Here is a 23,516-nt window from a genome sequence, read left to right as displayed (position 1 = left end):
GTACGACTTTTAGAGCTTATCGATACCAACATTTTGCGGTGCAGAACTTGTCTATATCTTAATCCTGCTCAATGTTATTGATGATTTTTTACCCAAAAAACTCATGATTTAAATATTAATCTACTCAAACACAAAAAATAACAGTAAGTAAGTAAAGTTGAGATAGTGACAAGTTCTGCATCGAAAAATGTTTGTATCAGTAAGCTTTAAAAGTCTTTCGAAGACAGTTTGCATGTAAAATTTGAAATATAAAAGTTTTAGTAAAAAAACAGTTTTTTTTCATGGTGACCCTATCGTAACTTATAAAAAATGCGATATATCTGTTATTTCAAGAGATAGAAAAAAACTTTGTTCCACAAAGATGTCTCAAATAATTGGATCTACAACATTGTCGAACTATGATCACCTCTATCTAAAAAGATAAGAAAGTTATATTTTTTATTTCATCGACAATTTTGGTCACCCTATCTTAGACAACATAAAAACGAGCGCTCTATCATGAGTAACAACTTTGTCTAAGACAGTTTTTGTCTAGAGAATAACTGTCGAGCTCTAAATGCTAATTTCCACTTAAATGCATCTCATGGACCATTGTGCACTGTAGCCATACTTCTGAACGACACTGTGCCCGATCCAAGTTCGCACGGAAAGCTTTCCTACTGCAGAAATTACCTACAGTCTCTCGCTCTCCCAGTCGAACTCCCAATGGGCGCTCTCCCGCCCGTTGTGAAGAGGTCCAAAACCGCCATGCTGAAACCTTCGACAGGCAGTACCACCGCTGCAGAGAGTGCGACGGTCCATTGGCTTCAAAGCCCATCATTGTTGCTGCTATTGTTGTCGTTGTATTAATCGTCATCGGAGTCGCGGTGGTCGTCGTTGTCGTCGTTGCGATCATCGTGCAAAAGGGGGTCCCACAATCGCGGATCCGCAACTCGGCAGTTCGGGCACATTTAGGCCAGCTATAAACCGATACCAGAACGTTTTTCCACTCAGTCATCTCTCCAACTGCCGAAGCGAACTGATCTCTGCTGGCCACAACAAGACCAGAGAATCTCAAAGGAATAAAGTGTCTTCCCCACTAGTGCCTTCGAGGAAATATCAGTGTTTTTGTACGTGATTTACTGGAAGTGTGATTGTGGTGTTAATTTTAAGGTAAGTTACAACAAAACAAACTGACTGAAGTGTGCTATCATGAAGAGCTGCGTTACACATCCGTGAAGGTATCGTTTCTCGCTGCGGTGGTGTTTTGTGGACTTGTTGTTGTGCCCCACAGAAAGTGGACAAGTGAAATCGAACCAAAACAAACCGTTATAATCGGATCCACTGGATGCTGTTCGCGCGAATAAGGCAAAAAAGTGGAATTTTTCCATCCCTCTCGAGTAGTGCAGAAGCGAAAAAACAATCAACAAGTAAGGAAATAAGCCGCGAGTTTATCGCACCGAGCCCAGAGTCCGTAGGGCAAGATGGAAACATTAAATTCCGCTTCTCGGACGGAACGGGTAGCGGTAGCGGGTCGACTTCCCGAGGAAAGTTGCCGACTGTGCTGCTTTTAACAGTTCTTGCATTTCTCCCATTCTTCGCGTTGTTGGACGTGACGCCATTTAATTAAAAATTCAAAACTGGTAGCGGTTTCGCTCGAAAATCCGGCCAACCTTCTTTCATCGGGACCGGGAGTAGTGAGCTGAACGATTGTGAGGGCGCGCGCGCAAAAAGAGAAACCCGCAGACGATCGCCAAGTGCAAAAAAAAAAGCTTAGCTCCCAACAGGGATGGTGATGGTTTGCGAGTGAATCGGAATTCCCTACTTCAGTGTGCGAATAAAAAAGTGTCTTTAGGTCAAAATTGTGTAATCCGTATAAGCGGGGAAGCTTTGTGATTGCTTGTGTGATGCTTTGGGTGGTTTGGGTGGGAGCGTATGTCTGGAATGTATCGGTTTTCGGTGGCATAGTTAATCAAGAATGGTAGGAACGATGCGTTCCGCTTTATGGTTCAGTGGAAATGTAACGGTTATGCAGTTTGGTTCAATTTTTTCGCTGTTTATATGCGTTTTCGCAGTTGATAGGATCTATTTTACGCTTATAAAAGGTTATCAAAAATTATGTGAAAAACCAAATCTACGAAATATGGTTGGGTGTGATTTCTTTGTACGTGCCTGATCAGCAGAAGCTTCCAATTGTAGGAACAGTTGATTTGTGATTCGAAACATAGTGAAAACAATTTGTTTTGCATTAGGTTTCACATGTACGAAATATTACGCCATAATGTCCTTTCTGGCATAATTTGGTCACTGCCAACGTCAAGCAGTTCTCCATGGTTTGGAAATGCATCTTATTTGAAATATATTAACTGAATTCATCCGCATTTATGGTAATAATATGGCATTTTGAAGTAGATGAGACACTGAAAACATTATAGGGGTTTTCAATAGAGAGAATGTTGTAATGAAACACCGGGGAATTCAAGTAGTTTATCTCACTTTTTGTTCAATTATCACTCACTTTTTATCAACGCAATTGACGTGGTTCCTCAAGGAATAGTCCATGACCAAACACCATTAACCTGTTGTTGCTGAAAGGTGTTCACTCGTAAAAAAATCCCAAGCGTTGAATTGATGTTGGAATCCCCAAACATTGAATTGATGTAGGATTTTTTTTACTATGAACAACCAGAAGGATTCCGATAATTATGTGACTTAGTTGTAAACTGCTGACATTATTCGTGATGGTCGAATTCTTTCGATGCAATAAACTGCATTGCACGAAAGTGCAATGATCATTTCAGACACTCCCCGTGTAATAGAAATTGGTGAGACATGGCTCAAAGCTGAGTACTGTTCGATTTATAACATTGTTGGGTATACAGCAGTTTATTCGTGTCGATAGGTCTCTGTTCTATAAAAAGTTCAATAAGAGATAGAATCATTGACTATCCGACTGTGAATTGATTTCATTCTGTACGCATCGAGCTGTCTATAAATGGTCAATTGTTCGAAATCTTAAGTGTAGGGGAACCGCGGGTAAGACGGACAGTGGGGGTATAATGGACAGGTGGTTGATTTGTATAGTTGCATTATGAATTTCAAATTTCTGTTTATGGGTTGATGGGATATTGAATAATATTTAAATCATCCTATGACATCTACTGTTTCTGACTGTTTCCATGAGTGTCTTGTCAGATAATGTGGAGAGACCCAAAAGGACGCTATTTATTTCGTCCTTTTAAAGGAATTGCCTTCAACAAAGTCTCTCGTGAACTAGTTACAGCGAAGCTCAAGCATATAGGTCTCCCTGAATGGATGACCGAGTACAGGGAAACTTCGATATAACGTACCCTCGTTATAACGTACCCTCGATATAACGTCACTCGATATAACGTACATTTTACCTCGATATAACGTACACATTTCAAAAGTGTGAAGGAAAATTTTTTTCAATACTTTTTTTCTGATAGAACAAATAATTATCCATATTGTGATGCTAAAATAAGTTTTGTGCCTTCAATCAATTCCGAAATACAGCTGGTTTTGTGATTCCGGATTCTAAATGAATCAAGCTTTAATCAACAGTACGAAGGGAAACATCATGAGGAAGGCTGGCTTCGTCTTCTGATTGAAGTTATTCATTAACTTTACTAAAACAGCAACACAATAATGTATTATAGACTACGTTTGTGAGTACTTTATTATGCTTTGATATAACATACAATTAGATACAACGCACAATTTTGAAAGTGAAATGTACGTTATATCGAAGTTTACCTGTACCATGTATGAAATTAATTCTCACGTAAGTTTGTTAATTGTCAATTAGCAGTCATCCCTGGTACCTTCATCAGAACCTGTTCATAGAGCCTCCGAGCGCTATTTGAACATTCCGTTTGAATGTTTGCTAGTTCGAGAGATCGACATTCTGCTCGCAGACAGATCCTACGAACGGTACTACGGGCGGCACAGTACCTCATTGCGACTTTATTATCTGAAAGTCCGAGGTTTGCTCTAATGCATCTCAAAAAAAAGTCCAAACGATGTCAATGGGAATCGAACCAAGACCGGCTAAAATGCAAGACTGTTTTACACGACCAAGTTATCCACATAGCTACTAGTATTGAACAGAACATAAACGTGAATATATATCTATCTCTGTCTGGGTCGAGGCCTTTCAACACGGCAGTGCGCTTCGCCGGAATGCTACCGCTGTACGGAGCACTGCGCCGGAAAGTATGCATATCGCGCTGGTGTGATCGATGTGCAGTAGCACTCTCATGTCGTCTAAAGACGACGCTCGTACACAGAGCTCATCGCACGGATGTCGTCTATAGACGACGCTCGTAGTGAAAGGGTTAATGCGTGCTTTTTTGCAATGTGAAAAAACGGCTGAACGTATCAATATGTAATGTTCACAGGAATGTAGAGAATACACTAGGTTAAACATTTGCCTGCAAACATTAGAATTTACTATAATGTTTGCAAAATTACACACAATTTACCAAAACACCTGTTTTTGGCACTTTTTTAAAATCAAATTTAAATAATTTTTTTAGTCGAAGCAATAAGTTTCATTTATACAGATTTTATTGAAGTTTTCAAAGCTGTCTTTCGATTCGCAGTGCGATCATTGCCTCTTGAATTATTCATTATCGAAGACGAAGGGGTAATTTTTGATTCAAACAAAAATATCTCTGTATGGGGAGGTCCTACAGGAACATTCTAGGAACCAAATGAAAGCTGGTTAACAAGGATTTGCTATTGAGCTGGTTATTTAAAAAAAAAACGTTAGTCCAAAAAATCTTTGCAAAAACAGAAACAATTGATTTCCAATTTCTTCTCAATATTGTTGCCCACTACACACCAAGATAAAAACATGTTCGCAAAATATTCTAATACCTGAAAGTTGGAGCTTTAAAATGATGTACACCCCATCTGTATGCGTTGATTTTTTAAAGAGCGTTATTCGAACGCCAAAAGTGTCCATTTTACGGTTCATTGATGTGCTCTTACCTTTAAGGCCATGCTGAATCAATTGTTGTAAATATTTGGTTCGAATATCTAAATATATTACTACATACCAAGAAAATGTTTTTAAGCATTCGCTATATTCGCTAGACATGTTTCTTCTTTACATGGAATGCATGTTTGATACAGAGAAATAAATTTTCATTAATAATTTTTATTTTCCACTTGAGAATCATTTTCGTTTCACACTAACGGAACACGAAGCTTAATTCCGCAAACGTGAAATTCAATTGAACTAACAACAATGGCATTTTGAAACACATGACAATTATTTTCTTTCGTTAGTTTCTTTCTCGAAGCTTTTCAAAAATTCAAAAACTTTTTTTCACCATAACAAAGATCAATTTCGTTAGCGCAAACATCGAATGGGCTAACAACGTTTATCATGATGTCATTTTCGAATATATGGGTATTGACGAAATTCATGCAAACTCGTCTTAGAAAAAATTAACAAAAAAAAATTTGGAAAAAAATGTATTGTTGTAAATTTTGTAAATTTCGCTGACAAAAATTTGTATTATTTTGAAAATTAATTTTATTTTAAAAATTAAAATTCATTTTTCTCAAAAACTTTTTTTTTTAAATTCCCGAATATATATATACATATATATATATATATATATATATATATATATATATATATATATATATATATATATATATATATATATATATATATTATTTTTTTTTAAAGGCCATGCTGAATATATATATATATATATATATATATATATATATATATATATATATATATATATATATATATATATATATATATATATATATATATATATATATATATATATATATATATATATAATGTTTTGCTCGTAACATTATTGTGTATAAATTCTCACGTTTGACATGTTCCTGACATGTTTATAAATTGAGAAAAGTTAGCAGAGCATTTAAAATGCGATAATTTATACAAAAAAATGTTACGAATTGAACATTGATAGCTTTTTTTCAAAGAAAAACATGAAAAAGTTGTTGTTCGAAAAACTTTTTTCATGTAAATGTACCCATCGTCCGATGTATGGAAAACTTGTTGGAAATTTTAAGGGCTATTTATATCTATTTCTTTCAGAACTTTGTTTTCAATATATAGCATATTTTTTTATCCCATTTATTTATTTATTAGGCATATTTAGCATTTAGCTGTAACAGAGCCGGGTTTAATCTTTTGCCTTCATTTCTCAGATCCACGATCAGTTTGCGAATCTCAACTGGGATTTTATTGTGGGAAACGGCCATTTTTCTAAAAACAATTGGAACTGAAAATAAACACTAAATTTTGAAGATATTACCGTTTTTGCAGCTGAAAACACTGGAGCGCACTTCTTTGCTAGGCAACGGATGCTGTTTGTGCTGAGTGACAGATGGTCGATTGTTTACATTGCTTATTTTTGAAAAAGGTCGTAACTGTACGGACAATTTTTGAACTTTTTCAACTTTATTACGATTTTATCGAGCTTAACCATTTTTTTCGGTTATTTTGATGGCTGGGCAATAAAAAAAGACATATTTGTTTATAAAATGAAACAGATTTACTGCTGCATAGATTATATTTTATACATCCTTTTTTGTGCTACAATATTTGAGGCACTGCTGTACGGACAATTTTTTGATACAGTGTATATCTATCTCGGTCTGGACCGTGTATGTGGCAACGTATGCGAAAAGCTTTAATGCGTGCTTATTTGCAATGTGTCTCTTGTTTTCGCTCGCTCATATTGATCTTACATTGCTATACCATATATACAATTGCTATACTAGTCATTATCACATTTTCTGTTATTTTAGGCTCATTTAATGTAATAAATCGAGATGAAAAAACATGGCCCAAAAATTATTCATGTTTCATTATTCGTTTTTTTTTCAATTTAATCATCCAATCAGATGATCAATCTAATCAGTGATAAATAACACAGAAATAATTTCTTATTTAGTTTATTTAGTTTATTAAATTTAAATTTAGTTTTCTCAAAAACTTTTTTTTTAAATTCCCAGTATATATATATATATATATATATATATATATATATATATATATATATATATATATATGTATATATATATATATATATATATATATATATATATATATAAATATATATATATATATATATATATATATATATATATATATATATATATATATATATATATATATATATATATATATATATATATATATATATATATATATATATATGAATAGCCCTCAAAATTCCCAACAAATTGTTCATACATCGGAAGATGGGCACTTTTATAGGCAAAAAGTGTTCCTAACAACAAGTTTTTTATATTTTCTTTGAAAAAAATACAACTAATCCTAATTTTTTTAAAGCAAGATGGCGATATAGTTTATTCAACAAAGTTTTAGATCTTATTAAAATGTGAACTTTTGTCGAAGATGTCAACTTTCTATCTGTTATAGTTTTTGAAATATAAGTCATTTTTGTATGAAGACTTCTGAAAACAAACATTTTTTGTTCGTAACATTTTTGTGTGTAAATTCTCACGTTTGACATGTTCTTAACATGTTTCTAAATAGAGAAAAGTTAGCAATCTCAGAATTTAAAAAGCATATTAATTTATTAATAACTATCAAAAAAATGTTTGAAAAAAAATTTCATTGCAAAAATTTTTTTTAAAATTAAAATTCATTTTTCTCGAAAACATATGCTATATATTGGGGGGTCTTCCTAGCCACTTGGTTACGCGTTCGCTTACCAAGCGATCGATCGTGAGTTCAAACTCAGGGCCCTCAGTTGACCATCTTTGTGTTGTTATAGAATAATTACGTCCACGCAACCATCATCAGCGATGGAAATCGATCCACGGTGGAACAAAGATCGATTCATCCATACAACTGCTCGGCTTTGCAAGAAACATCGGGCTGCTGTTCTATAAATAACCCAACAATGAACAATATCAACTGTCTCCGCTGTCCGGTCTGCTGAACAATGGAAGAACAGAAAGAATACCCTTACACCTGAATGGCTACTACTGTGTAATTTACCATAATGTAATGGAACAGAAAACTTAACGCCTAAATGGCTACTACTAACTACTGTGTAATTCACAATTCATGGAAACATAAACATATGTACATGTACACGATTAAACCCGGCTCTGTTACAGCTAAATGCTAAATATGCCTAATAAATAAATAAATGGGATAAAAAAATATGCTATATATTGAAAACAAAGTTCTGAAAGAAATAGATATAAATAGCCCTTAAAATTTCCAACATGTTTTCCATACATCGGACGATGGGTACATTTACATGAAAAAAGTTTTTCGAACAACAACTTTTTCATGTTTTTCTTTGAAAAAAAGCTATCAATGTTCAATTCGTAACATTTTTTTGTATAAATTATCGCATTTTAAATGCTCTGCTAACTTTTCTCAATTTATAAACATGTCAGGAACATGTCAAACGTGAGAATTTATACACAATAATGTTACGAGCAAAACATTATATATATATATATATATATATATATATATATATATATATATATATATATATATATATATATATATATATATATATATATATATATATATATATATATTATTTTTTTTTAAAGGCCATGCTGAATATATATATATATATATATATATATATATATATATATATATATATATATATATATATATATATATATATATATATATATAATGTTTTGCTCGTAACATTATTGTGTATAAATTCTCACGTTTGACATGTTCCTGACATGTTTATAAATTGAGAAAAGTTAGCAGAGCATTTAAAATGCGATAATTTATACAAAAAAATGTTACGAATTGAACATTGATAGCTTTTTTTCAAAGAAAAACATGAAAAAGTTGTTGTTCGAAAAACTTTTTTCATGTAAATGTACCCATCGTCCGATGTATGGAAAACTTGTTGGAAATTTTAAGGGCTATTTATATCTATTTCTTTCAGAACTTTGTTTTCAATATATAGCATATTTTTTTATCCCATTTATTTATTTATTAGGCATATTTAGCATTTAGCTGTAACAGAGCCGGGTTTAATCGTGTACATGTACATATGTTTATGTTTCCATGAATTGTGAATTACACAGTAGTTAGTAGTAGCCATTTAGGCGTTAAGTTTTCTGTTCCATTACATTATGGTAAATTACACAGTAGTAGCCATTCAGGTGTAAGGGTATTCTTTCTGTTCTTCCATTGTTCAGCAGACCGGACAGCGGAGACAGTTGATATTGTTCATTGTTGGGTTATTTATAGAACAGCAGCCCGATGTTTCTTGCAAAGCCGAGCAGTTGTATGGATGAATCGATCTTTGTTCCACCGTGGATCGATTTCCATCGCTGATGATGGTTGCGTGGACGTAATTATTCTATAACAACACAAAGATGGTCAACTGAGGGCCCTGAGTTTGAACTCACGATCGATCGCTTGGTAAGCGAACGCGTAACCAAGTGGCTAGGAAGACCCCCCAATATATAGCATATGTTTTCGAGAAAAATGAATTTTAATTTTAAAAAAAATTTTTGCAATGAAATTTTTTTTCAAACATTTTTTTGATAGTTATTAATAAATTAATATGCTTTTTAAATTCTGAGATTGCTAACTTTTCTCTATTTAGAAACATGTTAAGAACATGTCAAACGTGAGAATTTACACACAAAAATGTTACGAACAAAAAATGTTTGTTTTCAGAAGTCTTCATACAAAAATGACTTATATTTCAAAAACTATAACAGATAGAAAGTTGACATCTTCGACAAAAGTTCACATTTTAATAAGATCTAAAACTTTGTTGAATAAACTATATCGCCATCTTGCTTTAAAAAAATTAGGATTAGTTGTATTTTTTTCAAAGAAAATATAAAAAACTTGTTGTTAGGAACACTTTTTGCCTATAAAAGTGCCCATCTTCCGATGTATGAACAATTTGTTGGGAATTTTGAGGGCTATTCATATATATATATATATATATATATATATATATATATATATATATATATATATATATATATATATATATATATATATATATATATATATATATATATATATATATATATATATATATATATATATATATATATATATATATATATATATATATATATATATATATATATATATATATACTGGGAATTTAAAAAAAAAGTTTTTGAGAAAAATTAATTTAAATTTAATAAACTAAATAAACTAAATAAGAAATTATTTCTGTGTTATTTATCACTGATTAGATTGATCATCTGATTGGATGATTAAATTGAAAAAAAAAACGAATAATGAAACATGAATAATTTTTGGGCCATGTTTTTTCATCTCGATTTATTACATTAAATGAGCCTAAAATAACAGAAAATGTGATAATGACTAGTATAGCAATTGTATATATGGTATAGCAATGTAAGATCAATATGAGCGAGCGAAAACAAGAGACACATTGCAAATAAGCACGCATTAAAGCTTTTCGCATACGTTGCCACATACACGGTCCAGACCGAGATAGATATACACTGTATCAAAAAATTGTCCGTACAGCAGTGCCTCAAATATTGCAGCACAAAAAAGGATGTATAAAATATAATCTATGCAGCAGTAAATCTGTTTCATTTTATAAACAAATATGTCTTTTTTTATTGCCCAGCCATCAAAATAACCGAAAAAAATGGTTAAGCTCGATAAAATCGTAATAAAGTTGAAAAAGTTCAAAAATTGTCCGTACAGTTACGACCTTTTTCAAAAATAAGCAATGTAAACAATCGACCATCTGTCACTCAGCACAAACAGCATCCGTTGCCTAGCAAAGAAGTGCGCTCCAGTGTTTTCAGCTGCAAAAACGGTAATATCTTCAAAATTTAGTGTTTATTTTCAGTTCCAATTGTTTTTAGAAAAATGGCCGTTTCCCACAATAAAATCCCAGTTGAGATTCGCAAACTGATCGTGGATCTGAGAAATGAAGGCAAAAGATTGTCCGAAATCGCAGATGTTGTGAATCGACCACGATCGTCTGTTCAATATGTGCTCCAGAACTTCAAGAAAACTATTTTTTTGGAAACAACTCCTGGAAGAGCACGCAGACCGTCACCATCGCATACTTCTGCGGGAAATCACAAAATCCAAAGTTGAGTGCTACTAAGTTGACTGACAGCTTGTCACAAAACGCCAACATCAAGGTTAACCCTCAAACAATACGGAATGTGCTCCATGACAAAGGGTATCGAGGATGCGTTGCACGAAAGAAGCCATTCATATCAGCTAAAAATAAGAAGAAGCGTCTGGAGTATGCCCAGAAGTACGTGGTTAAACCAGAGGAGTTCTGGAAGAACCTGATTTTCACGGATGAGAGCAAATTCAACATTTTTGGGTCTGATGGACAAGTTAGAGTATGGCGTAAACCGAATACCGAATTGGAATCGAAAAATTTACGACCAACAGTCAAGCATGGTGGCGGTCATGTTATGGTATGGGGTGCGTTTAGTGCAAGTGCAAGTTCTGGAAACCTGACGTTTATTGAATCTTCTATGGATCGATTCGTTTACTTGGACATTTTGAAGACGCATTTGAAAGCAAGCGCGGAAAAGTTGGGTCATGGATCCAATTTTCAGTTCGTTCAAGATAATGATCCAAAACATTCGTCGCATCTTATCAAGGAATGGCTCCTCTACAACGTCAAGTCAACGCTTCCCTATCCTCCCCAGTCACCCGATCTCAATCTGATTGAGAATTTGTGGGAAAAAGGCGTCTACAAAGTGTGATTGCTGCGAAAGGAGGCCATACCAAGTGTTGACTTGGTACTTACGATCGATTAATATGACATTTCTGTTGATTGATTAAATATGTGTTTAAGCTTATTTTTTATTAGAACAGCAACTGTACGGGCAATTTTTTGATTCACTGTAGATTCAAGTTTATGCTCTCCTTTTTACTCTTAGAAAATAATTTCCAACTTATTTTTATGATGAAGGGTAATAGTCGTGTAAAACAGCCTTGGACTTTTTTTTGGGTACAATCATAAAAAAAGATGAAAAAAGAAAAAAGAAAGGGATGTCTGCTCCCATACACACAAACATTTTAAAGCTTTTGAAACAGGTGCTTTTATTTGCTCATTTCACCCGCCAGCACACAGTTTTTTTTCTGCCGAAGATGAAATGTTTTCTGCCAACGCTAGTTTTGGTGTAGCAACAGAATATCATACTTTGTTTCGAACAGACTTTGTAGCCAATTTCGGTATCGAAGCAATTATTTGACTTTTAAAACTCGTTTTAAATCCGACACTTTGACAATATTAATCGCAAAAATACTTTTTTCCGGTTGAATATAGTTTTAAAATTCGCCACAAAGCGCGTGCGAATGAATGTCACCGATGAAAGCATATATCCACAACATTCGTGCGCCTCGAAAGGTTTGCCGTCATGATGCATACTTTCGATTTCTTCCAACCTTCACTTTGCGCGTTATCGAAGCCGGTTTTTGCTGTTGGGGGCTCTCATTAGCCCCGCGCACATAGGGGCGGTTTTTGACCGGGGATCGTTAAGTAAACAAAAATACTGCACTTGAAACTGGTAAATCCATTTCACGCGCGATCACATTTATGTTTCGTTTAATAAATTGTGCGCGTGAGTTCCGAGTTAAATGGAGAGTGAAACCCTATGTTATGATTAGTGCGTTTTATAAAGGCTCGCGGGATACGGTTATATAAATATTTCTTCAGGAACACTTTTGTATTTTCAGTATTGACTTTTTGATACATGCCACTTTTTGAAGAATTCCGATTCCGATAAACGCACGATGAATGGGCTAGAATTTACGACCATCTTCACGCCTTTTCTGCACTAAACAGCTTCGGTTCTCATTAAAACATCCCTGTATAGATCTTTCCAGACGATTCAGATAAAGATAAATACTTTACGATGCGCGAGCTTTCACTGAATGATAATAGGTCTGTTTACGACCCCATGGGTCGGGTTAAAGTCAGCGGCGGCAACGCAGAGTGCCCAAAGGTCTGACGATCGGATCATTTATCAACTTGAGGGCCATGGGAGCCGCCACCAGAACCAGCCACGATTTTTCCACCTCCGGAAGTTGGCAACCTTCATTACCGCTTCGATTACGTAAGCTGTTTTCCTGAACTATCCCGGGTTGAGTCACCGTAACCTTTTTTTCTGTTTATTATTATTATTTTTTTTTTTGGAGAAAGCTCACAACAGCAACCGCATCGTAGATCGATATTGAATGCGCATTAAGTTATGACAAAACTAACGCTGCGCTGTTTGGCAGCATTATTCAACACAATTTGTATGTCCGGGAACTCCGCCATAACGCCATAACGACGAAACTTTGCCAAACAGCATAAGGAAGCGCGCGCGCATGCACGGGGAGGACAAATGCCACCGGGTTTGTTTTCGATGGGACGATGCACCGTTTACTTTACTACTTTCTCGATGCTGCTGTTGTTCAGCAAATTCATGGGGCAAAATAGAAATGTGCCGGGCGGAGTGGCATCGAAAGTGGTTTGCGGTCCTCCGCGTGAAGATGCAATATGCGGTTATGAAAGCAGAATCGAAAACTGATTTAACCCGATACACGTGCCCGACCGTGTCTTTGAATACTAATTTGCACACAACTCGCAGTCTGTTGAACTAGGCCGTTAGTGGGTCGCAGGGAAATAGTTAGCATATGTCCTTACATAATTTGGACTGTGGAAACTTTGACTCACAGACCATCATTTGTTGGATTTGTTGTTGTTTGATGAATCTGTTTTTCATTAATATTATTACAAAATTAATTCACGGGGATTTGACTGTAGCATCGAATGGAAACAGTTAAGGTGATATAGTTTTTTGTATAGTTAGCAAGATCCGTTTTATGCATCTTCTAGTCGCATCCTTGGCCTTTGAGAACTCTGACCTCCATGTAAAAGAGGATCACAATATTTGTATTAAATTTTGCATAAAAATGGAATTAGGTGTTCCAAAATAGTTGAAATGTTGACAGTAACATGCGGAGGGTTGGTTCTGATTAAAAATAATGTTTAAATGTGGAAGATGGCCGAGAAAATGTCAATGACTAACTTTGCTTTGGACGCCCCAGTACAATAACAACAGATGCAAACGTTAAACAGTTTGCAATTGAATGATTGTTTCGGAAAATCGTCGAATCTCCATTAGAGATGTTGCTGAGTATGTTGGCACATCGGTTTACTCGTGCTAAGCAATCTCTTCAAACATGTTGGGCATGAGAAGTTTGTTCCGAAAATTTGAATCACCGTGTGAGTATCGCGGTGACGAATCACAGGTGTATAGTCGCAACCAAAGTGAATACCCAATTGAAGATTCTAGGGGAGTCAAGATGCATAGCAAGATCGTTCGAACATCAAGGTTTTGTTTAATGTTTTCTTCGATTACCGTTGCGTGGAGTTCATCATCGTTACCACAAGGAGGTACTGTGAGTAAGGAGTACCACCCTGAAACTATTTGCCATTTGCTAGAAGCAATACAAGAAAAACGTCCGGAAATGTTGCTGTTGGAAACCAGTTGCTTGTGATAGATTGTTAACCAAAAATAACAACACAATCATTCCCCAGCCCCTTCAGAATTTGGACCCATGCAACATTTTCCTGTTCCAAAAACTGAAGAGTCTTCTGTATAGACGGAGGATTGTAGCGACTGAGAAGATAAATACAAATATCACAGGAGGAATCCAAGGTTACACCAAACCGAGATTTTATTTTGAAGAGGACAAAAATAATGTTGATGTATAAATTAATATTCCACATTTTGATCACACCTCGTATGGGTATGTCGAATTTTTTTTTATTCCATCTGTTTAATTTGTCTCATTTAGCAATTCAGCTATAACAGAGCCCAATTTATTCGTGTATATTTTTATATAACGATAATTTTGTTGTATATTATTGTTCATTTTTTGGCGCAAGTGTACTCCTATCTCATCGATACACAGTAGCCATTTAAGCGCAAGAGTATTCCTATTCTACCGTTACACATCTCGCCATTTTTCCTATAATAATCCTGTTGTTCGAATTTTCACAGTTGAATCATACACAGCGGTACTGTTGATATGAGACTTCCATTGTTGTGCTATTAATAGTATCAATTGCCGATGCAGCAGACCGTAATATAAGGACTGGGATTACCGTCACATGATGATTGTTGCGTGGAAATAGTAGCTAGAATAACACACAAGGATGGTCGATTGAGGGTCCTGAGTTATGAGCTCATGATTGTTCGCTTAGTAGCGGACACGCAACCAATTAGGCTACGAAGACGAAGTTGTTGTTAGAAAAACTCATTTTGTTGTTACAAAAACTTGTTATCTGTAGCCGTGCTCTTCTTCCGTTGTATGGATGTTGGTAATTGTATGGGCTATTCATTTATTTCCAGAATTTTTCTATAATGTTTTGAGAAGAATATTTTTAATTTTGAAAATGATTTTTTCCGATGAAATTAAAAAAAAAAGTTTGATATTTTTCATATATACATTTTTCATACTTGAACGGCTTCCTACATTTCATTATTTCACCAAAATTTTGTTGGTATTTTAGTTTTTAAGCCAGATTTTGGTTTATTTCAACCTCAAAAATCTCAAAATACCTCGAAAATTATAAGACAAAATTTTGGTCAAATAATGAAATGCAGGAAATCGTTCAAGTTTTCATTGCAAAATATCAAATATTTTTTGTGCGAGGTGTATCTGGTCGCCAGATCGAATTTAAAAAACTCCCTTCGGGCCCGAGGAAGACAGCCCAATGTGCCGGTGAGAGATGTGTTGGCTCGGTTAGACCTTGATTACATGTCCCATATATATGTTTTCCTTAAAGCTGTAGATCTTCGTGTGTGATTGTCCCTACATCCTTATACCCTCCTTTCCTTCCTTTGCGGGTAATTCGTCCCCTTGCTATAAATAGTAGAATAAGTTGAAATGTAAATACACTATAGATATACGAATAGATTTATAAATTGAGTGTTCATCAACATTGTTACAATTTCCTTATATCTCATCCTTCTCCTAAAAATATGTCACCCTCCTAAACTCGAGTACACCGCGAGTAATCGGTTTTCCACCTTACTAACCATAGATGTAAGAAAATTGTTTATATATATAGTTTTAAAATTATATTTAAGAATTCGGCTCCTTTAAACTTAAGTAACTGAACCTGTAAAAATAAACGAATTAAAAAAAAAAAACAAATATTTTTTAAATAAAATTTATTTGTACAACAAATTATTCTGAAAATTAAAATGATTTTTTTCTCAAAAAAGATTTTTTTTTCAATTCTGAAAAAATATATGATTACCAACAAGTCATCCACACATCGGGAGAAGGGCACTGTTATATGAAAATAGTTTTTCTAGCAACAATATTTTCATGCTTTTTTTGAATTTGAAAAATTCTACTTATCATTACTTGTAACTTTTACTCGGTACACGACACGACGACAACGAATTAGCGGATGGACTACAGATATCTGAAACCACCGTTCACGAGCGCCTGTTGAAGCTTGAGTACTTAAATCGTTACGATGTATAGATTCCACACAAATTGAACGAAAAACATTTAATGGGTTACATCTTCAATTGATTTATAAACTCGTTGCAGCTACGACACGTTTTAAAAAACGTAATGAAAACACGCCGTTTTTGAAGCTAACCGTGACGGGTGATAAAAAGATGCTTTCATTTGTGCAACAAGTCAGTTTTGTTAGCAGTCGTTTCAAATTACCAGGACAACATTATGTCGGTTTAATGTGAAGTCCAGCCTAAAAAAAAGACAAATTTCTTCATGATTCGATCGAAAGATATCCGTTTTGGTTTCTCAGAACAGTATTATTTGTGAAAATTCTGATGAACATTTTGTGTCCATGAAATATTTCACTAGTAAGAAAAGCTCTAATGCCGAATGCACCGTATCCTCGCATAACTAAATATTCTAAGGGGTTATAAAGGGTCTTATCTGATAAAAAAATATATCTATGTATTTGGTCAAATCCCAATTATGACAGAGTTTTCGAACTTTTGTTGATCCCAAACTATTTGCCTTAAACTCACACTAACACTTTCATTTGAAAAATGACAAAATTTGGCATGAAATAAAATTGTGAAATATTTCTATTAGTGGAATTAATTACTATTATTCATCGTCCAAACTGCATTCGCTGATGACGTGAATATCTACCGTGTGATCTCGTCTCCCTTGGATTGTTTGTTTTTACAAGACGACATCGATAGGATGCTGGAATAGTGTGGCGACAACGGAATGAGGGTCAATGACAAAAAATGTAAAATAATTTCTTTTTGTCGCTCCAACAACCCCGTAATCTATCAACATTTGTTGGAATCGTCAGAACTGAAACGTGCATCGACTATCAGCGATCTCGGAGTTACGATTGATTCGAAACTCCGATTCAACGTACACGTAGGCATTATGACTGCCAAAGCTTTCATCGTGTTGGGATTCATCCGCCGTCATGCATATGAATTCACAGACACTCGTGCCCTAAAGATGCTATACTGCTCATTGATCCGCAGCATTCTGGAATACGCTGTTCCTGTTTGGTCCCCTTTTTATGTAGTTCATGCTTTGACGATGGAACGGGTGCAGAAATTTTTTTTTCGTTTTGCCCTGAGACGGCTCCAGTGGAATGACCCATCTAATCTTCCTCCTTATTTCGACCGGTGCAAGCTGATAGAATGGGAAACATTATCAACCAGGCGCGTTACATTGCAGAGAATATTTATCTTCGACATACTGCAAGGCTCCATTAACTGCCCTGAACTTCTTGCACAGGTTCCTTTGCGCATTCCTTCCCGTCGTTTTCGGAATTCATCACTACTAGCTGTTCCATATCATAGAACAATTTGATTCATGTTTCATCTTCGCCTGTTTGATTATGTATGTAATGAATTTGATTTCAATTTAAAAACGTTTTTAGAAATAGGATAATTAATTACACATAGATTGTAAGTAAATAGTTCAGTCTGTGCGAGTAATCGAAGACGGTGGTAATAAATAAAAAAAAATAAACTAAAAAAAGTTTGTGTTTTTAGGGCGTTTCAGTAATTTCCTACCAAAATTCAAGATAAACTTGATTGTTTATATCAAATTAAAGCTCGCAAACCGTTCTTAAATTCGTTTTATCACACCAAACTGTTATCTCCTTTACTTCTGTCGCAATTTCATTGCAAACACACACACACGCTGGGATCGACACTGATATTGTGCAGAAGCTCTCCGTTAAGTGCTGTCTCGCTCTCTTCTAGTGAACTGAATAACGGTTCGGGTTCGGTTCAACCTGTTAACTGTTCACTGTTAAGAAAAGCTATATAATCATTCGGATCCACATATTTATTTATTCATTATGGCTAAACGTCTTTACAACATGGCCTGATTCACAATTTTTCTCCAATTAACTCGGTTCGTGGCTATCTCCCTCCAATTCCGCGGGCACCCCGTGCTCACCATGTCATGCTCCACTTGGTCTAACCACCTTGCTCGTTGTGCTCCTCGTCGTCTCGTACCAGCCGGATTCCCGATGAACACCATTTTTGCAGGATAGTTGTCCGACATTCTTGCAACATGTTCTGCCCAGCGTATCCTTCCAGCTTTGATCACCTTCTGGATACTGGATCTCGCGGCTGGTATCCTTGTCAGACGTTACCATTGAGCCAAGGTAGACAAATTGGTCCACTACCTTGAACTCATCGCCGTCGATCATTACACTACTACCTAATCGGGTCCTGTCGTGCTCGGATCCGAAGCCAGCATGTATTTGGTTTTAGACGCATTGATTTTCAGTCCAATTCTCTCTGCTTCGTGCTTAAGTCTGGTGTAATGTTCAGCTACCGCCTGTTCTGCCGACAATGTCTACGTCATCAGCGAAGCAGATGAATTGACCGGATCTATTGAAAATCGTACCACGCAAGTTAAACGCCGCTCGTCTCATAACACGCTCTAGCGCGATGTTGAACAGTAGGCAATAAAGTAGAGACCATCACCTTGTCGAAGCCCCCTGCGGGACTCAAATGGATCAGATAATCCACCCGAAATTCGCCCACAGCACTGTATTCCATCCATCGTAGCCTTAATCAGTCTTGTCAGCTTCACGGGGAAGCCGTTTTCGTCCATGATTCTCCATAGCTCTTTTCGCGTTATTGAATCATATGCGGCTTTAAATTCGATGAATAGATGATGCGTGGGGACTCTGTACTCACGGAATTTCTGGAGAGTCTGCCGCAAGGTGAAAACTTGGTCAGTAGTAGACCGACCTTCGATGAAGCCGGCCTGATAACCTCCCACGAATCTGTTTGTCAGTGGCGATAGACGACGGAAGATGATTTGGGAAAGCGCTTTGTAGGCAGCATTCCGGACGGTGATTGCACGAAAGTTTTCACAGTATAGTTTGTCTCCTTTCTTGAAGATAGGGCAAATAACCCCATCTTTCAATTCCTGCGGTAGTTGTTCTGTTTCCCAAATTATGACAATCAGCCAATGCAGATAACTAACCAATTTTTCCGGGCCCATCTTGATAAGTTCCGCTCCGATGCCATCATTGTCAATTGATTTGGTGTTCTTCAACTGTTTAATAGCATTCCTTACTTTACCTATCGTTGGGGGTGGTACATCTTCATTATTTACTGCACCAACGTAATCGTTTCCATCGCCATTCGGTCCTCTGCCTGTACGCCATTCAGGTGTTCATCGAAGTGCTGCCTCCACCTTTCGGACACATCACGTTCATTCGTCAGTATACTCCCATCTTTATTTCGACACATTTCTGCTCGCGACACGAAGCCTTTTCGGGAGTTTCTGGTAGAACTTTCGCGTCTCATGAGAACGGTGCAGCTGTTCGAGTTCTTCACACTCCTCCTCTTCCTGGCGGCGCTTCTTTTCCCGGAGAAGTTGGGTTTGCTGTCTCCGTTTCTGTCTATATCGATCCCCGTTCTGACGGGTAGCTTCACGCAGCATGAGCTCCCGCGCAGCGTTCTTCTTCTGTAACACTTGCTGACACTCACCATCGAACCACTCGTACCGTCGTTTTCGTTCCACTTGTCCTAGGATGTTCTCCGCTACGCTGTTTATGGCTGTTTTAATCATGCTCGCTTAAGGGCATCGGTACCGCATGTTGTTCACAACGGAGAGTTTTGGGCGCATCTTTACCATCACTAGGTAGTGGTTCGAGTCGATGTTAGCGCCTCGATAGGTTTTGACGTCAGTTATGTTCGAGAAATGTCGGCCGTCTATCAGAACATGGTCGATCTGAGATTCAGTTTGATTTGGTGACCTCCAGGTGTATTGGTGGAGGAATTTGTGTTGGAAGAAGGTACTGCGTATGGCCATATCCTTAGAGGTGGCAAAATCGATGAGTCTTAGGCCGTTTTCATTTGTTAACTGGTGTGCACTGTACATACCAATTACAGGTTTGAGCTCCTGCTCTTTACCGATCTGGGTATTGAAATCTCCGATGATGATCTTGTCATGTTCGTATTCGCGTTCCAGCTGCGTGTAGAATTCGTCTTTGTCATCATCTTGACTTGCAAGATGAGGGCTGTGTACGTTAATGATGCTGATGTTGAAGAATCGGCCCTTAATCCTCAATCTGCACATTCTTGGGTTGATTGGTCACCAACCAATCACTCGCTTCTGCATATTGCCCAACACGATGAAAGCTGTACCTAGCTCGTGAGTGTTGCCGCAGCTCTGGTAGATGGTATGACCATCGCGAAATGTTCGTAAAGTAGATCATCTCCAACACACTTCCTGCAGCGCTACGATGTCAAACTTGCGGTTTTTCAATAGTTCGGAAAGCACACGAGTGTCATCGGAATTGAGAGATCGACAATTCCACGTCCCGAGTTTCCAATCGTTAGTCCGTTTTCGTCGCCTGGGTCTGTGTTGATTAGTCCGGTTCAAATCTTCTTGTGTATCGTTCGTTGCTTGGTGTTTTAGTGGTGCGGCTTGCAAGGCCTGCGACCAACCCCACTATCTGGCAGGAGGACTATCGTGATACTGCTGCTTTACGTCCCCAGTACCACCAGGACTGGGCAAAGACTCTTATAGCGGCGTCAATTCGCTTAGAGGAGCTGTTTTCCGGGTTTGTGGGGCTTTTCTTGGGGACTGGCAATGCCCAATGCTCATCCCACCACACCCCAGACAGTTCCCCTTTACCAGTGCAAGCCAGAAAAACGATCTATGACGATAGAATTTCTGACCCGAACGGGAATCTACCCAAAGCCCCCATCTTGGCAAGCGCAACGCTTACCACTAGGCCACGAGGACCACACATATTATTCTAAATGAAAAATTATATACAAATGATGTTCTGAGACTAACTGACACATTTCATACAATGAAAATTGGGTCAAGTGTCGGGTCAAAATTGATTGTTTTTCAGTTAATTTGACGTGGAAAGATTCAACATTTCAAACACGAACGACTTGATTAGTCTAAGCGACGAACCTTTCTCGACTTGCAACATTATGTCCGACATGACACAAAAATGTTTCCCAATATGAAATAGATTCATACAGAGTGTCGCTGGAAGGACCCATGGAACGATTATATCATAGTATTACAAAAAAGGTCTTCCATCTGCACACATCTGCCAGCAGATCTAGATTCTTGTACAATTTCATTGGTGCACATTTCTCGGGCAACGACTTTACGATCGTTTGCAACTATCGGCTCTTCTTATGCGATAGCGAGAAAAAAAAACTGCTTATTCAAGCACAAAATTTCACACCCACAGTAGTACATTTACTCAACGCTGCAAATGATCTGAAAATAAGATAGAATCTCAACCATGAGCGTCTGATTGCGATAATCGCGATTGCCCCATTGTATGAAGCGAAACGGTTTATTTGCAACTTATTTACACAATTCCCGGCATGTGAACGTAAATTGAGGACCTAAGGGAAACGCACCACGCGTGACTGCTCCGCTCGTCACTTGTCTCCGCTCCTCTTGCATTGTTATTATGGTGGATAATCTCTGCCTGTCTGCAGGAGCGGGCATCGAACACGATCATTATGGTATCAGGGTCGACATAGATTCCCCTTGTCACTGTCGCCGCCGCGTTATTTCTAGCGAAAACTGTCAAAACTTCACCCGTGGCGGCAGGTGATAAAATTACCAGACACACGAAGATAGAAAGTGACAAGATCAGATGAAGGGGGCGGGGTGGGCACACGAGCCGTCCGACCAGACCTCTCTTTAGAAAGCGAAAACATTGCCAAGGTTCGAGATCCGGAACATGTTCTCTCGGTTTCTGTTTCTGTCTCGCTCGCGGTTTTTGCGTCCGGCTCCGATATAAGGTTATACTTAGTCATGTGCGTATGCATTCGGTTGAGCCAGTTTGCCATATGCGCATTTCGGCCGTTCAAATGAAGCTCGTGCCCGTGCGGCCGCACCTCGCGGTCCTATTGCCAATGTTGGTGGTGGGTGAGGTTTTCGGATTCATCTGCAGAAGAATACCCGATGTGCAACCGTATGGGTACAGAAAGTAAAATTAATCAAATTTCTGCCTGGTAATGATGGGTGCGTTTGTAATGCTTGCAACCTTTTATTCCCACAAAAGTCACCGGAGTCGACGGAGATAAGGTTCATTCAAACAAACAAAAAAACCTAAATGCAAAGGGAGAGGTGAAACCTTCATAACAGAATTCCCACCAGCAATAAAAAATAAACAGCGGATGATGAGATGGTGAATTGTGCAGTGGAATCAATTCAGGTAGCGCAAACAATGCGCGGTGGCTAAGGTCAGTGCGCGCGAGGTTGGATTCGATTGGGAGAATGCATCTCAATTGAACACAGCTAAACAAGCCCAGTTGTGCACTTTGCAGACTTTGTACAATTTCGATAGCTCCGAACAATTATTAAAAGCAACTACACACAGGAAAGTACGAACTGTAAAGGAATTCTTAACTCAGTAAAAAAGTACGACTAGCCTATAAAAGTTGTATATGTGAGGCTTTATCTGTCGAAATGTAGAACACATCATTAAATTAATCAACTAAACGAGCAGTTTCAATCAAAAATCAGTTGTCGTGCCAGTCCGAAGATCCACTTCCAAGTCCACGAAAAGGTCCACTTTGATGTTTCGCAACTCAACAAGTTTTCTCACACGAGTGAATCCATGGTCTTTTCGGAGGTCAAACACTACATATTGAATATTAAATTTCCCTTGAGTATTGAATCTCCCTACAAATCTTGCATATCCAGACGGTAATGTTTTTATCAATGTAGAAGAAATCCAGGGACATCATAAGGCCGAAAGTATATATTTCGAATGAAGATGATACAATCACGTTTTTCATGAAGTTTTGACAAATTGATCAATGTATGAGCTTGATAAAAAACGCTGAATGACGATATCACATTAAGAAATAATAATATCCACAACATCCTGTCACGTCACGTCTGTCTTTAGGCTTGTTCCTCACTACATAACGATTACATTGGCTAGTTTTGCATCTAGTAAAAAAATTGT

The 23,516-nt window shown here is 37.0% G+C and overlaps 1 protein-coding gene across 1 annotated transcript in view; it reads left to right on the top strand.

The window, feature by feature from the left end:
* Nucleotides 1–794: 794 nt before the first annotated feature.
* LOC129779016 (uncharacterized) overlaps nucleotides 795–23,516 on the top strand; it is a 60,496-nt gene continuing 37,774 nt past the window's right edge. Inside the window, exon 1 of the mRNA XM_055786249.1 lies at nucleotides 795–1,152. The gene's annotated coding sequence lies outside the window, so the exon portion shown is untranslated. The remainder of the gene's footprint in view (nucleotides 1,153–23,516) is intronic.

The sequence above is a fragment of the Toxorhynchites rutilus genome, chromosome 3 (genome assembly GCF_029784135.1).
Source record: "Toxorhynchites rutilus septentrionalis strain SRP chromosome 3, ASM2978413v1, whole genome shotgun sequence".
NCBI classification, from domain to species: domain Eukaryota; kingdom Metazoa; phylum Arthropoda; class Insecta; order Diptera; family Culicidae; genus Toxorhynchites; species Toxorhynchites rutilus.
The sequence above is the reverse complement of the archived record's forward strand: the minus strand, read 5'-3'. Positions and strand labels throughout refer to the sequence as shown.